At 38.9% G+C, this 15,622-nt stretch overlaps 2 long non-coding RNA genes across 2 annotated transcripts; both read right to left on the reverse strand.

Annotated features, from left to right (window-relative positions):
• Window positions 1-1,554: 1,554 nt before the first annotated feature.
• Window positions 1,555-2,811, reverse strand: LOC137578701 (uncharacterized). Its single transcript, XR_011032742.1, has 3 exons — window positions 2,655-2,811; window positions 2,501-2,576; window positions 1,555-2,436 (listed from the first exon to the last, which is right to left on the reverse strand). It is a non-coding gene; the product is annotated as an uncharacterized lncRNA (long non-coding RNA).
• Window positions 2,812-9,999: 7,188 nt separating this feature from the next.
• On the reverse strand, window positions 10,000-10,967 carry LOC137578703 (uncharacterized). The gene is made up of 3 exons (XR_011032744.1): window positions 10,627-10,967; window positions 10,473-10,548; window positions 10,000-10,408 (listed from the first exon to the last, which is right to left on the reverse strand). It is a non-coding gene; the product is annotated as an uncharacterized lncRNA (long non-coding RNA).
• Window positions 10,968-15,622: the final 4,655 nt, after the last annotated feature.

Consider the following 15,622-nt stretch of genomic DNA (forward strand, 5'->3'; position numbering starts at 1 on the left):
AATCGCATTTCCTATTTTTTCAAAATTATACAATGTTAGTCTACATTCTGTTAGTTAGTATAACGCTTACTAACAATACAAGCAGTACAAGCAGTGCAAGCAGTGAACGCAGATTACTCTGTGAAACTTATATTGCCCACTTTTAGGGATAAAACGTTTATATATCGTTTTAGTTATAACGAAGAAAAATCATTCCTACCCTTTTTTTCGTTTCCTTTCTAAATACAAACGGTTACAAGCGCTACTACAAAACCCCCCACTAAAATCACACTTAGCTAATGGAAAGGGTGATACTCGCTTGAAACCGGGCCAAAAAAAAATTATTGCTTAATATCTTTTGCATGGAATTTGCCTACCAAATGGCCTTGTAGATTCTCCAACTCATAGTACGCGCTGCCGAGCTTGCGTCTCACTCTCGCCTTCACGAACGGTGGCGCTAACTTGGAGTTGAATCCTTTTGCGAAATTACTTTGCTGGAAGTTCCTACGAAATACCTCTTGTCCTACTGAAATAGACACCTCGCGACTACGTAAATTATACAGATTCTCATTCCGCTCATGCTGTTTTCGTGACTCCTCTTTAGATTTAGTTCCCATTATTTCGAAAGAGTCGTCCCTACTAAACCTTACAGCCCGATCCTCTAACAATTCTAAGTTCCGTAGCACTTGGTAAACGGACCCGTCGGTTACCATATGCTGACCAAATGCCATCCTATAGGGTGTTGTGTTTATCGCCGAATGAATAGTAGACCTCAATGCACAAGCGATACTACTTAGCTTTTCGTCCCAATCAGACTGGCTTGGACTTACGTAAGCCTTCACTGCTGCCAATACCGACCGGTTTACTCTCTCCGACACATTAGCCTGCGGAGCACTACGCAGCCGTATACGTCTGACGCACTTTATACCTTTGTAACAGCTCATTAAAATGGTGTGCTCTAAGCTGGGGCCCATTATCAGATACTATAATCTCAGGTACCCCAAAACAATGAAAAAGATCCTCTTCTAGAAACTGGGTAACCACTTCCGCGGTAAACTTTTTTACTTTCTTTAGGAACGGAAATTTTGAGAAATGGTCCACTACAATAAATATTCCAATATTGCCAGACTTGCTTCGCGGGTAGGACCCAAGAAATCCACATACAGTCTCTCGAAAAATCTTGACGTTTCACCCGACTTGCCTAATGGTGGCCTTAACGTATAATTCGGTGACGCCCAAAACAAATTCGCCCACCCTACCATGATCGCTGTATCCAAAGTAAAAAAAAAATTACCCAGCGATCCCTATGCCAAACCAATTTTTAACCTAACTTACTTTGCATGATTCCCCCCTTGTAAACGTCTCAGCCTAAATTCATCTCAAAAACTTATATTTAATAAAAGTAACGAATAATATAAAGCATTTCAAAAATTAAAAATTATAGATTTTGTTATAAATATAGATATGTAGATATGACAATGTTTATATGAAAAGTATATTTAAATTCAAAGAAAGAAAAAGAATTCCTTTTTTTTTTGAGCATAAGTTAACTTCTGATGACCAAAAAGACCAAAATTAAATTTTATATGTTATTCAAACGAGAGCAACGAAAACTGCTTTAACTCTCTCTTTACTTTGCTTGGTCAATCATATACCAAAAACACAAGAAAAATGACATTATAACCAAAGAGTACTTACTTAAGCATCCCACGGAGAAAGATCTTTCTGGTGACCGCTGTAAGTAATTGGGTAAAAATATAGGGAGAGAGTATGTTGTTGATTCAAGAGAGAATTAAATCATGCTAAGCTTTCGCCAGTGGCGTGCAAAAAACAAAAAAGGGGTGAACCAAAATTTTCACCGAAGTTTCACTCATGACCAAAAAGAAAATTACAAATGAAATTATAAAAATAAAGTAAAAAAAATTAAAAAAAAATTAACTTGGTTTTGGAGTACACCAAAGACTCAGAATTTTACAATTTAAAAGTTAGTTTTAAGGCAAAAGTGTTAGAAAAAAAAATCAAAGGCATTTAATTATTTTCGCCCAACATTAGTTTAACCCATGCAATATTAGGGCCTGGCGAAGATATTTAGTTTCTTGGCTGAAGGCTATGCAACGATCACCAGTAAATAAAATAACCAAAGCGGAACGCCAGCCAAGCGGCTACACATATGAAAGCTCCGCTGGTTGATAGTTATCACAAAAGAAAAGCTTTTACTTATCAGAGTTTGCTTGCAAGGTAAGGGCGGGGGGAGTCTCTCCTCTAGTCTAGAGAATCTTATACTCTTTATTTTTGGTTTTACTCTTCATGCCCGTCTAAGATCTTTTCTGGCCAATACTCTGTGTTTGCTGCTCCAGGGGCTTCGGTCCGTTTTGACAGCTTGTCCCTCATAAGCCTTTCTCTAGTCGGCTGACCGGCCTAGACCATTGCATCTAGTCTGTGAACTAGGTGCCAACTCTATATATAAAACAAAACTTTCTTACTACACACATTAAAAGGCGCATTTTTTTTTACTGTTTACCATTTGACTTGGCACCGGATTAAAAAGGATATATTACTTCCTCTCGAAAATCTACTTCATCAGACTGCCCATGTGCCTAAAAGACAAACGTTTTTCATAAAAATTGCTTCCTTTACTCAAACTGATATGCGCGTTTGTATAGCGCTGGACTTACATTTACTTTGGAAATAAAACACTATCAATCACTGGAGGAATAAAACTGCTTCGAATTCACCATTCAAACTTCACAATCGGACTTTTTCCGAAAAAAAATTAGTTTTCACTATGACTTTAATTTTTGCGACCGCACTAGTTGAAGATGATTTGGAAAAGAAAAGTCATTCCCATGGGGGCCGACATACTTGGCTAAATCTCTATCCCTTAGTCCTCTTTGGACCCCTCTCTTCGCCTCGATTACCCCTAAACTTCCCTGATCCCAACTCTAGAGGAGCCTAGGGGGGCGCCACAAAAAAAGTAATCGGATAAAAAAAATTCAAAGAAAATTTTCTGAACAAAAAAAAAAAAAAAATGAATCTCGAAATCGCATTTCCTATTTTTTCAAAATTATACAATGTTAGTCTACATTCTGTTAGTTAGTATAACGCTTACTAACAATACAAGCAGTACAAGCAGTGCAAGCAGTGAACGCAGATTACTCTGTGAAACTTATATTGCCCACTTTTAGGGATAAAACGTTTATATATCGTTTTAGTTATAACGAAGAAAAATCATTCCTACCCTTTTTTTTCGTTTCCTTTCTAAATACAAACGGTTACAAGCGCTACTACAAAACCCCCCCACTAAAATCACACTTAGCTAATGGAAAGGGTGATACTCGCTTGAAACCGGGCCAAAAAAAATTATTGCTTAATATCTTTTGCATGGAATTTGCCTACCAAATGGCCTTGTAGATTCTCCAACTCATAGTACGCGTTGCCGAGCTTGCGTCTCACTCTCGCCTTCACGAACGGTGGCGCTAACTTGGAGTTGAATCCTTTTGCGAAATTACTTTGCTGGAAGTTCCTACGAAATACCTCTTGTCCTACTGAAATAGACACCTCGCGACTACGTAAATTATACAGATTCTCATTCCGCTCATGCTGTTTTCGTGACTCCTCTTTAGATTTAGTTCCCATTATTTCGAAAGAGTCGTCCCTACTAAACCTTACAGCCCGATCCTCTAACAATTCTAAGTTCCGTAGCACTTGGTAAACGGACCCGTCGGTTACCATATGCTGACCAAATGCCATCCTATAGGGTGTTGTGTTTATCGCCGAATGAATAGTAGACCTCAATGCACAAGCGATACTACTTAGCTTTTCGTCCCAATCAGACTGGCTTGGACTTACGTAAGCCTTCACTGCTGCCAATACCGACCGGTTTACTCTCTCCGACACATTAGCCTGCGGAGCATACGCAGCCGTATACGTCTGACGCACTTTATACCTTTGTAACAGCTCATTAAAATGGTGTGCTCTAAGCTGGGGCCCATTATCAGATACTATAATCTCAGGTACCCCAAAACAATGAAAAAGATCCTCTTCTAGAAACTGGGTAACCACTTCCGCGGTAAACTTTTTTACTTTCTTTAGGAACGGAAATTTTGAGAAATGGTCCACTACAATAAATATTCCAATATTGCCAGACTTGCTTCGCGGGTAGGACCCAAGAAATCCACATACAGTCTCTCGAAAAATCTTGACGTTTCACCCGACTTGCCTAATGGTGGCCTTAACGTATAATTCGGGTGTTTAGTGGCTTTACAAACATCACATCTGTTTATAAACTCTTTAACTTCTGACACTAGATTTGGCCAGTAATAGTAGCGCCTGAGTTTTTCCAATGTCTTATTAATACCGCAGTGCGCCGCTAGTGGGCTTTCGTGAGCCAATTTCAACAACTGCGCCACTAGTCCCTTGGGAATCCATAGTTTCCAACACTGATCATCTGCTAACTTCTCTCCAGGAAAATGCTCACTACGCCGGTAAACTAAATTGCCCATTACTTTCACGTCAGGTACTGACTGGGGGTTTTTTTCGACCTTCGCCTTTAGCTCCACATATTCGGGACTTAGAAAATGCACCGAATTGAGATCGATTCCTAAATCACTATCTAATACCGCTAAATCAGGGGTAAAAACTCTGGACAAAGCGTCTGGCACCACATTTTGACTACCTTTTCGATGTGAAATGGTAAAATTAAATCCCTGAAGTTTCAAAGACCATCTGGCCAACCTAGAACTCAAGTCTGATTGACTCATTAACCACTTTAAAGAAGCATGGTCGGTTATGATAGAAAATTCTTGACCCTCCACGTAGGCCCTATATTTTTTTACTGCTGACACGGCTGCCAAACACTCTTTCTCTGTAACTGAGTAGTTTCTTTGTGCCTGGTTCAGTTTTTTTTGACATAAACGCAATGGGTACTTCGTCCTTATCCTCTGTTAACTGGGTTAACACTGCGCCCACTCCCGTATGACTGGCGTCACAGTTTATGGAGAAAGGTTTTTTAAAATCGGGACTATGTAAAACTGGTGCCTGGCTTAAACGTGTTTTCAAGTCTTCAAATGCTGACGGAGCTTCTGATGTCCATATGAATTTAAGCTTATGTTTTAAAGTATCGGTAATTGGAGACGCAATAGCAGCGTAATTTTGAATGAATTTATGATACCAACCCGCCATTCCTAAAAAGCGCCGAACTTGTTTAACCGATTTTGGGGTGGGGAAATCGACTATGGCGGATATTTTATCTGGGTCTGTCTTAATCGTTCCCTCACCTACAATATGCCCTAGATACTTGACATTCTTTCTACAGAAATGACTTTTCTCGACGTTTATAGTTAACCCTGCATCGGATATACATTTGGATAGCTCTGTAAGCAGAGTTATATGCTCGTTAAACGAATCTGAGACAATTAACAGATCATCCAAGTAGATAAATATCTGATGACGCCGATGTGGTGGCACTATTTTATCCATGAGTTTGGACATGGTTTGCGCCGCGTTACATAATCCAAAAGGCATTACTTTGAAATGGTACAGGGGTCTACCTGCTACTGAAAAGGCTGTCTTATCCCGTGACCCAGGCTCTAAAGGAATTTGCCAATACGCGTCTTTCAAGTCGAGACTTGTAATGTACTCGGCCTTAGGTAATCTGCTAAGGATGCCGTCTATGATAAGCATCCTTAACTGTAACGTCATTCACCCGTCTACTATCTATACATAACCTATGTTTTCCTGGCTTACTCACCAACACCACGGGCGAAGACCAAGCACTTTGAGATTCCTCAATAACTCCTAATTTTAACATGCGATCTAACTCTTCATATATTAATTGTTCCTTTGCTGGTGACATAGGATAGTGTCGCTGCTTAATTGGTGCTGCACCAGCAACATCTATTGAATGTGACAGCAGCTGCGTTTTCCCTAGTCCCAACTTAGCGAATGATGGAAACAAACCCATACATTCAGACAAACGTTGCTTCTGATTACTGTCTAACATCCGTTGCGCCGTATCCTCTACGCTTAAACTAGCTATCTGTAGCGGTCCTAATGACAGACCAGATGGTAATAAATCAAAAGCGAGCCAAAAATCTATGCCTAAGTAGAGATCCTGGGTTAGCCCAGGGACTATATAAAATTTCAATATCTTACTATTTCCTCTAAAATTAACTTCAGTACTTATCTTTCCTACTATATGCTGGGGAGTTCCATCTGCAGTATTTACTTTATTTGACATTGGCCTAATATTCTGTTTTACAGTCAATAATTCTTCGGCAAAACTGCCACCAACACAACTTATACTAGCCCCAGTATCCATGAGGCCACTTATTAATCTATTGAATAACTTTACCTCTGCATAAGGGCGGATATCAAAAACATTGCCGACTACCGCCGAGGCTATTAGCTTTCGCTCCTTTTTAACACCTTTATTAAAAGCCTTCCTTCGCTCTCTTGAACGAGTCTGTGACCAATAAATTCCTAATCTAGGCGACTCTACTGGTTCCGGTTCGGAAAATTTAGATATTTCTAACGATTTCTCCTCAGAGATATGCGTAAATTCGGGCAAATATTCTTCTAAACCTAGTGTTTCCTTTAATCTGTATTGCTGGCCCTCGAGACCATCTGTCTGCGTGCACTTCTCCGAAGTGCACGACCTGCCGGGTTTTTTGAATGATCATTACAATAGGCACAAGATGGCTTATACGTGTTTGGCTTCCCACAGCCATAGCAAAACACTCGCCGTTCTGCTACACACTCTTGATATGGATGACCCGCCGTATCACAGTTCCAACAAACCAAGTTAACTGCTTCCACCACTGGCACCTCATCTCCAACCTCGGACTCTTCTTCTGTTTGAATGCTCACTGCATTTACCACTCTCCTAGGCATGGGTCTTGGTGGTACACTCAATGGTTTCCGTACTGTCTGCATAAAGGTTTCTCTAGTACGCACTAACTGCCTTAACTTAGATACCGAAGCTATGGACTGATATAATAACTCATGCTGAATATCGGGCAGAAGATTAGCCCGAATATGCTCTAGCAACTCAATTTCTGGTAACGGAGTAGACAGTTTGTCTGCTAGTGCCACTATCGCCTCGTAGAATTCGTCGAACGACTCTTTATCCCCTTGTCTGCGTTTGCTGATAGCAGCTTTAATATGCTGATCGGTACGCTCGTCTTTAAACTGTTCCCTCAAGGCTCTACATAAGTCTAACCACTTGTGGTATCTCCAGAACCACTCACTAGCATTTCCTTCAAACAAATTGCTAACATACCGCGACAGAACTACGAAATTACCTTCTAAAGCCTGATGGGTCATTGCTTCCGCTCTATAAATAAACTCGTCCACTGATATACCGGACTTGCCATTAAACCTTAACTTCCAACTACTTATAACCTGACTTATTCTGTCTGGTGTAAGCTCCAAAATACTGTTACCATTACTTGCCTGCTCACTAGCTGCTGTTGCTGATACTTGGCTACGTAAGTTCGCTGCCTGTTGTGTACTTTCCTCAGCGTTCACTTGGTGTGTCGCTACTACTGAATACAATCTCTGGAATCCATTTTCTAACGCTTGTGTCAACAATTCCGTTTGTCTAACTGCTTGAATTTCCAGTCGCTCATTTTGGCGAGATGCAGCCGTCGCCATGGCATTCGTTTTTAATCTGGCTAAATTAACGTCGCTATTCCTAACAGATTCGGATGGCTCTATACCCTCATCTAACCTTCTTTCCTGACTCAAATCTCTCTGTGCCATTTCTGCCAGTAAGTTGGCCCTTTGCGCTGCTGCCCTGGTTTGCATTCTTGCCTGATGGCTGGTCTGTGGTCCCCCACTAAGTGCTTCAGCTCCTTCTCCTTCCATATTCTGTAACGGTTGATCACAAGTGGGGCAAATTTCCCTACTACCGACGCGTATGTTGAAGCACGCTATGTGGAAATAATGACCACAAGTAGTGCTCCGTAGCTGCGCCCTATATTGTATTGGTTTATCGCAGATAAGGCAAAGGGTATTGTCCTCCTGAATCGCGGCTAGATCTTCACTGCTGTGCCTTACCGACATTTCTCACCACAAAACGTTTGCTTATTTGTTAACTAAATATGTTGAGGACTTCCCTCTTATTATTAAGCTTTTAATTCCAGATCTGGTCAATTCCTAATAAGACTATTTCTATTAAATTGATTGATTAACCAAGCTATACTTATTATACTGATGTTGCAAAGAAATAGAGAAAATATAAAGAAAATTCAAATAACTTTCATAAAACTAATGAGGGGAATCATGAAATGTGTTAAAAAAAAAATGGTTTGAGCAGCTGCTAAAATAACGATAAAAGAGGACTTTAAGTATAATTGAAATTGCAGGTATGCCCTAGCCTATTGCCAAGTATCACATAACTCCATACAATTTACCTAACTACCTAAAGCCATCAACATTTTGTACCTAACTTGTAGGCAACTAAGAAAACTAATAGTTCTAAGAAGTATTAACCTCTTGGAGGCTATAGTCTTTGACCATTGTTAAACCTGATCCGAAACGAAAAATAACTTTCTGACTATCGAAAATTACCCGTGGCTAAACCAACAATCCTGAGCGCGGAGCCGAAAATATTTTAGAATTCAAGGCTGATCCAGCTGACCAATTGATTGTGCGTTGTTTTATTTTTCTTCTTGTTGGTGGTGTGGACATAGAGTTATGTCGAAACTTTATGTACTCCGACTGACCACCCAATACAATAAGGAACACTAGCGTTCGAAAACCGAGATATAAATACCCATAAGAAAAGCTGTTATTGACTAAAAATGTTTTCGTCGGGGCTCCCGAAACCGTTTTGGCCCCACGTTTGGGCGCCAATTAATAAAATTATGAATACTTAACTAACTGTAATATATAACCTGCTACAATTTTACTGCGAGCTGTTGGAATCTGGTAGAATCTATCAGTAGTACGCGCTGGTTTCGGCTCAATTAGTCGGTGAGGGATGGGGGATGGGGGAAATGGTTAGACTACCCGCTCTACTAATTACAATTTTATTAATGAATTCGCGTACTGACACAATTTATCCTCGGTTTAACGCTTTGTACTTGCAAAAGAAAAAAGAAAAGAGAAAAGGATGAAAAAAAAAGAGAAATACCGTCGTTTTCTGGCGCAGCTGCTGAACAAGAAGGGGTCTGATATCAGTGACGCCCAAAACAAATTCGCCCACCCTACCATGATCGCTGTATCCAAAAGGAAAAAAAAATTACCCAGCGATCCCTATGCCAAACCAATTTTTAACCTAACTTACTTTGCATGATTCCCCCCCTTGTAAACGTCTCAGCCTAAATTCATCTCAAAAACTTATATTTAATAAAAGTAACGAATAATAATAAATAATAATAATAAAGCATTTCAAAAATTAAAAATTATAGATTTTGATATAAATATAGATATGTAGATATGACAATGTTTATATGAAAAGTATATTAAAATTCAAAGAAAGAAAAAGAATTCTTTTTTTTTTTTTGAGCATAAGTTAACTTCTGATGACCAAAAAGACCAAAATTAAATTTTATATGTTATTCAAACGAGAGCAACGAAAACTGCTTTAACTCTCTCTTTACTTTGCTTGGTCAATCATATACCAAAAACACAAGAAAAATGACATTATAACCAAAGAGTACTTACTTAAGCATCCCACGGAGAAAGATCTTTCTGGTGACCGCTGTAAGTAATTGGGTAAAAATATAGGGAGAGAGTATGTTGTTGATTCAAGAGAGAATTAAATCATGCTAAGCTTTCGCCAGTGGCGTGCAAAAAAAAAAAAAGGGGTGAACCAAAATTTTCACCGAAGTTTCACTCATGACCAAAAAGAAAATTACAAATGAAATTATAAAAATAAAGTAAAAAAAAATTAAAAAAAAATTAACTTGGTTTTGGAGTACACCAAAGACTCAGAATTTTACAATTTAAAAGTTAGTTTTAAGGCGAAAGTGTTAGAAAAAAAAATCAAAGGCATTTAATTATTTTCGCCCAACATTAGTTTAACCCATGCAATATTAGGGCCTGGCGAAGATATTTAGTTTCTTGGCTGAAGGCTATGCAACGATCACCAGTAAATAAAATAACCAAAGCGGAACGCCAGCCAAGCGGCTACACATATGAAAGCTCCGCTGGTTGATAGTTATCACAAAAGAAAAGCTTTTACTTATCAGAGTTTGCTTGCAAGGTAAGGGCGGGGGGAGTCTCTCCTCTAGTCTAGAGAATCTTATACTCTTTATTTTTGGTTTTACTCTTCATGCCCGTCTCAGATCTTTTCTGGCCAATACTCTGTGTTTGCTGCTCCAGGGGCTTCGGTCCGTTTTGACAGCTTGTCCCTCATAAGCCTTTCTCTAGTCGGCTGACCGGCCTAGACCATTGCATCTAGTCTGTGAACTAGGTGCCAACTCTATATATAAAACAAAACTTTCTTACTACACACATTAAAAGGCGCATTTTTTTTTACTGTTTACCATTTGACTTGGCACCGGATTAAAAAGGATATATTACTTCCTCTCGAAAATCTACTTCATCAGACTGCCCATGTGCCTAAAAGACAAACGTTTTTCATAAAAATTGCTTCCTTTACTCAAACTGATATGCGCGTTTGTATAGCGCTGGACTTACATTTACTTTGGAAATAAAACACTATCAATCACTGGAGGAATAAAACTGCTTCGAATTCACCATTCAAACTTCACAATCGGACTTTTTCCGAAAAAAAATTAGTTTTCACTATGACTTTAATTTTTGCGACCGCACTAGTTGAAGATGATTTGGAAAAGAAAAGTCATTCCCATGGGGGCCGACATACTTGGCTAAATCTCTATCCCTTAGTCCTCTTTGGACCCCTCTCTTCGCCTCGATTACCCCTAAACTTCCCTGATCCCAACTCTAGAGGAGCCTAGGGGGCGCCACAAAAAAAGTAATCGGATAAAAAAAATTCAAAGAAAATTTTCTGAACCAAAAAAAAAGAATGAATTTCGAAATCGCATTTCCTATTTTTTCAAAATTATACAATGTTAGTCTACATTCTGTTAGTTAGTATAACGCTAACTAACAATACAAGCAGTACAAGCAGTGCAAGCAGTGAACGCAGATTACTCTGTGAAACTTATATTGCCCACTTTTAGGGATAAAACGTTTATATATCGTTTTAGTTATAAAGAAGAAAAATCATTCCTACCCTTTTTTTTCGTTTCCTTTCTAAATACAAACGGTTACAAGCGCTACTACAATGTATGTACTGACACTCTCCCTCTCTTTTGTAGCTGTCGCATAAATCGCAGCATAAGAATATATATGTAAACTTAGCTTAAGCAAAAGAATAATTTGGAATAAAGAATCAATCTGAAAACTACAATGAATGGACACTGACGTGTCTGTCTTAACAACTAATTCATCCTAAAAGAACCCGGTCCTTGCTCTTATCACACTTGTTTATAAAAGTTTTTTTTAGCGGACGTTGACGATACTATGCGCAGTACGTTCAAGTGGCCCCTACGACACCAGGACATAGCCTGTTACGCGCGAGCCCAAGCAGATAACTGCCCACCTCCCACCCGACCGACCGAGGGGTGCAGCCGTATAACGCACGGCACGAATCGCGTGGACAAATACACAATAGAAAAAACAGACAAACAAATAATACTATAGCTATCTATTAACTAAATGGGATAGGATAGATGTTTTAAGCATATTAATAGAAAACTCTGAGCTGATTACAGGGAATAGAAGGTTGTAATCAGAGCAGAGGACCCTAAAAGGTTCATGCATAGCATAGTTAGAAGAACAACGACTAAGGGATAAAGGTATCAAAGGATGTCTACTCCGTCTACATGGTACCGACAGATTCACCTGAGCTAATAACTCAGGCGAGTCGATATCACCAATTAGGAGCTTGTGCATAAAAATGACACCAAGCATAATTCTACGGTTAGTTAGGGACGGAAGGTTAATCAAGAGAAGTCTACTAGAATACGAAGGCAAATTGACATTGCGATCCCAGCTTAAGCCACGAAGAGCAAATAGCAAAAACTGCTTTTGAACGGATTCAAGTCTAATCTGGTGCGACTCATATTGAGGTGACCAAATGCAAGATCCATACTCTAAAATAGGACGGACAAGCGAAGTAAAAAGAACTTTAGTTGTATAGGGGTCATCAAATTCTTTTGACCATCTTTTAATGAAACCCAGGACACTCATGGCCTTTGCGACCGTGGTGGAAATGTGGGTGTTAAAATTTAACTTATGGTCCATAAGTACGCCCAAATCATTTATATTATTTAAACGTTCTAAAGGGCTATTGTTTAGAAAATAAGTGACCAGTTGGGGAGAGTTACGGAAAAAAGTCATTACCTTACATTTGGTAGTGTTAAGATTTAGTAGATTAAACTGGCACCAGGATTGAAAGTTTTTAAGATCAGCTTGTAGCCGACTAAATGAATCTGTATCTTTATGAGTAAGACAAATCTTGACATCGTCAGCATACATAAGCACACGCGAATGAACAATGACTGATGGAAGATCGTTAATGAATAGTGTGAAGAGCAGAGGGCCAAGATGACTACCTTGAGGTACACCAGAAGTCACAGGAATGGAAGCGGAAAAAGAAGACTTAAAAAGTACCTTCTGTTTTCTATTTGTTAAATATTCTCGAACCCAAGAAAGGAAAAGCGGTGGAATCCCAATGTCGCTCAGCTTAGAAAGTAATAGGGTATGATTAACGGAATCAAAGGCTTTGCTAAAGTCAGTATATATTACATCAGTTTGTTTACCATTTTTAAACCCCTTGATAATTACTGATGTAAATTCTAAAAGGTTAGTGGTTGTAGATCTACGTTTCACAAACCCATGTTGGGATGGCGAAATAATAGAGCTGCAAAAATGTTGCAATTGAGAAGTTATAATTTTCTCAAAAGCTTTCGGAATAGCGGACAATTTTGAGATACCCCTATAGTTAGAGGCTTCGGACTTTTTGCCATTTTTATGCAGAGGAATGATATACGACTCCTTCCAAATAGATGGAAAAGAGGAAGATTCGACAGACAATAGAAACAATTTTAAAATGGGTTTACATAATGCGTTTGCACAGAACCTGAGTACGCATCCAGGAAGACCATCTGGCCCCGGAGAATAAACAGGTTTAACTAATTTAAGTTCGCTAAGAATAGAACTTTCATCAATCACTGGATTGAAAATGCAATTAGCATTTTTTAAATGATAAGGATACGGACTTGCTCGATATTCCGTTGAGGAATAAGTTGTTTTGAAAAAAACTCGCAAACATATCGGCAATTGCCTGATCAGTGCTTGCTTTTTTATTTTGAAAAGACAAAAAAGATGGGTGCACAGAGGTCTTACGTTTAGAATTAACAAAGTTATAAAATTGTTTAGGGTCAGAAGAAAACTGAAGCTTACACCGCTGAAGATAATTCTTATAGCATTGTGTATTAAGCATCATGAATTTTGAACGAGCGACTGTATACAGAGCATAATCTGATGAACGACGTGTTTTTTGAAACTTCTTATAATATCGTGTCTTCACATTTTTCAAATTGGATAACTCACGAGAGAACCAGGGAGGTTTGTTAAGCCGCTCCAGCCTACCAAGAGGCACACAAATATCAAAGAGTGAATTCAGAGTATCATAGAAAAAACGAACAGCTGAGTTCATATCTCCACAATTGTACAGATAAGACCAATCGGTAGTAGCAATGTTTTCATTAAGGCTGGCAAAGTCAGTCTTACGAAAGCACCTAGTTAGAGGTAACTCATTTAAACCAAGTAATGGTGAAAGCAAGGGCAAATCAATTTTTAAATTTAATGTAGGATGAAATTTGTCTTCTGGAAGAACAAATGGTTCGATCCTAGAAACCTCACAATAAGAAGAATCCAATACAAAAATAAGATCTAACGATTTTCTATTAGAATTTAAGACGGGATTGACTTGGGATAAAGATAAGCCTAGAAGGCCATCAATGAAGTCATGTGACAAAGAGGGCAGCAACGTGGTAGATTCATCTGTTAGTGACCATGCTAAAGCGGGTAAATTAAAATCACCTACAACTATGAGCAAGTCTTGACTGGAAACTAAAGAGGAGACAAACTGAATTGCCTCTAAATGATTTAAATATACCACCATGTCTGACAATGGTGGAATATAGGAACAAGTAATGAAAGCATTAAAAGATTTAAAATTTACTTTAACACCGACAAACTCATTCTCCTGGGTACTAGAAAATTGAATCATTTCAGATGATAAAGCAGCATCAACAGCTATCAGAACGCCACCACCTATACGAGAAATCCGGTCACGTCTGAATATAGAAAAGTTTGTGGAAAAAACCGATGCATCAGCAATATCAGGTTTTAGCCACGTCTCTGTAAAAGCTAGAATGTTATGTTCAAAAGAAAGACTATCTACATAGAGATTAGAAAGTTTAGATTTCAGCCCTCTAACGTTCTGGTAACCCAGGTTAAGGGACGAAGCTAGTTTTTTGACACACCAGCAGATGCTGATGTGGCAGGAATGGTATTAGTTGTTGTTGTTGGCAAGCGAATCGGTTTCCGATTTTTCTTTTTCACAGTATATTCCTTAACTAGTATATGTTTTGGCCAAAAATCTTCTCGACATATAGTGTCGAAGATATTGGCAGAAACACTAATTTTAAAGGACGAAATGTCCCGAGAGTAAGAATATTTAAACTTCTCCACCGCAATATTCGAGACGTTAACTTTCTTCCGAATATAGGCTATTACATCATCAGATGTGACAACAGGGTCTAGCCTAGAAACAAATATATGTTTCTTTGGTGGTATGCCAACGAGAGGCCGCGGTCCCGAAGCGTCAGCCGCAGCAGTAACGTTGGACAAGTCACCCACTGCAGCAGTCAACTTGTTTACGGGGCCCTCGATACTTTTAGAACTAACGGCAATTTCCATTGGAATGGGTAATTGCCCGCTTGGAGTTTATTAAAACCTGCCCTTAAAGTGTCAAAACTATCTCTAGTCCGCCTCATGAAAGAGCGCATCTCATTCTCGACCTCTCGGCAAGCATCACATCCATATTTTAAGCCACCACCTTTAGCAATAGACTCCTTGATTCTGCCTGTGTAACCTGCACACTTAACGTGAACCGCATTGTCACACAACCAACACAGAATATAATCATGGGAGTCAACCGCATTAGTGGCAACTATGCAATTATTTTTTGAGCAGACAACCATTTTATCAAAAAGTTTAATTTAATTAAAAAAAGGAAATACAAAAAATAAAAATTCTAAGGGTTAAAATTCTGTGTATAAGAATATACTGACCAGTTCTGACACAAGGGTTAATGTGCAGAGTAAGCCTTCACAACTAGAGAATAAAAAGAGATAAAAGCACAAAAACAAAAACACGTATCACAAAGTCGCGGGTAGGCAAAAGACGAGAGCGCAAATCAATCAAGAATAGGAAAGAGCGGGAGAGCGCGTCAAATTGAACACATGCAACAACAATTTGTACGCAAGAGCGCGAGAGTTAGTTAAAACGGTAAAGACACAAACGCAAAAGAGATAAGCAAAACAACAACACCGCTAATGCAAGTATTGTTGTAAGTTTTGATTTTATTTAAATTTAA

This window comes from Drosophila tropicalis, unplaced genomic scaffold, assembly GCF_018151085.1.
Source record: "Drosophila tropicalis isolate 14030-0801.00 unplaced genomic scaffold, ASM1815108v1 contig_643, whole genome shotgun sequence".
In the NCBI taxonomy this organism is placed as follows: Eukaryota; Metazoa; Arthropoda; class Insecta; order Diptera; family Drosophilidae; genus Drosophila; species Drosophila tropicalis.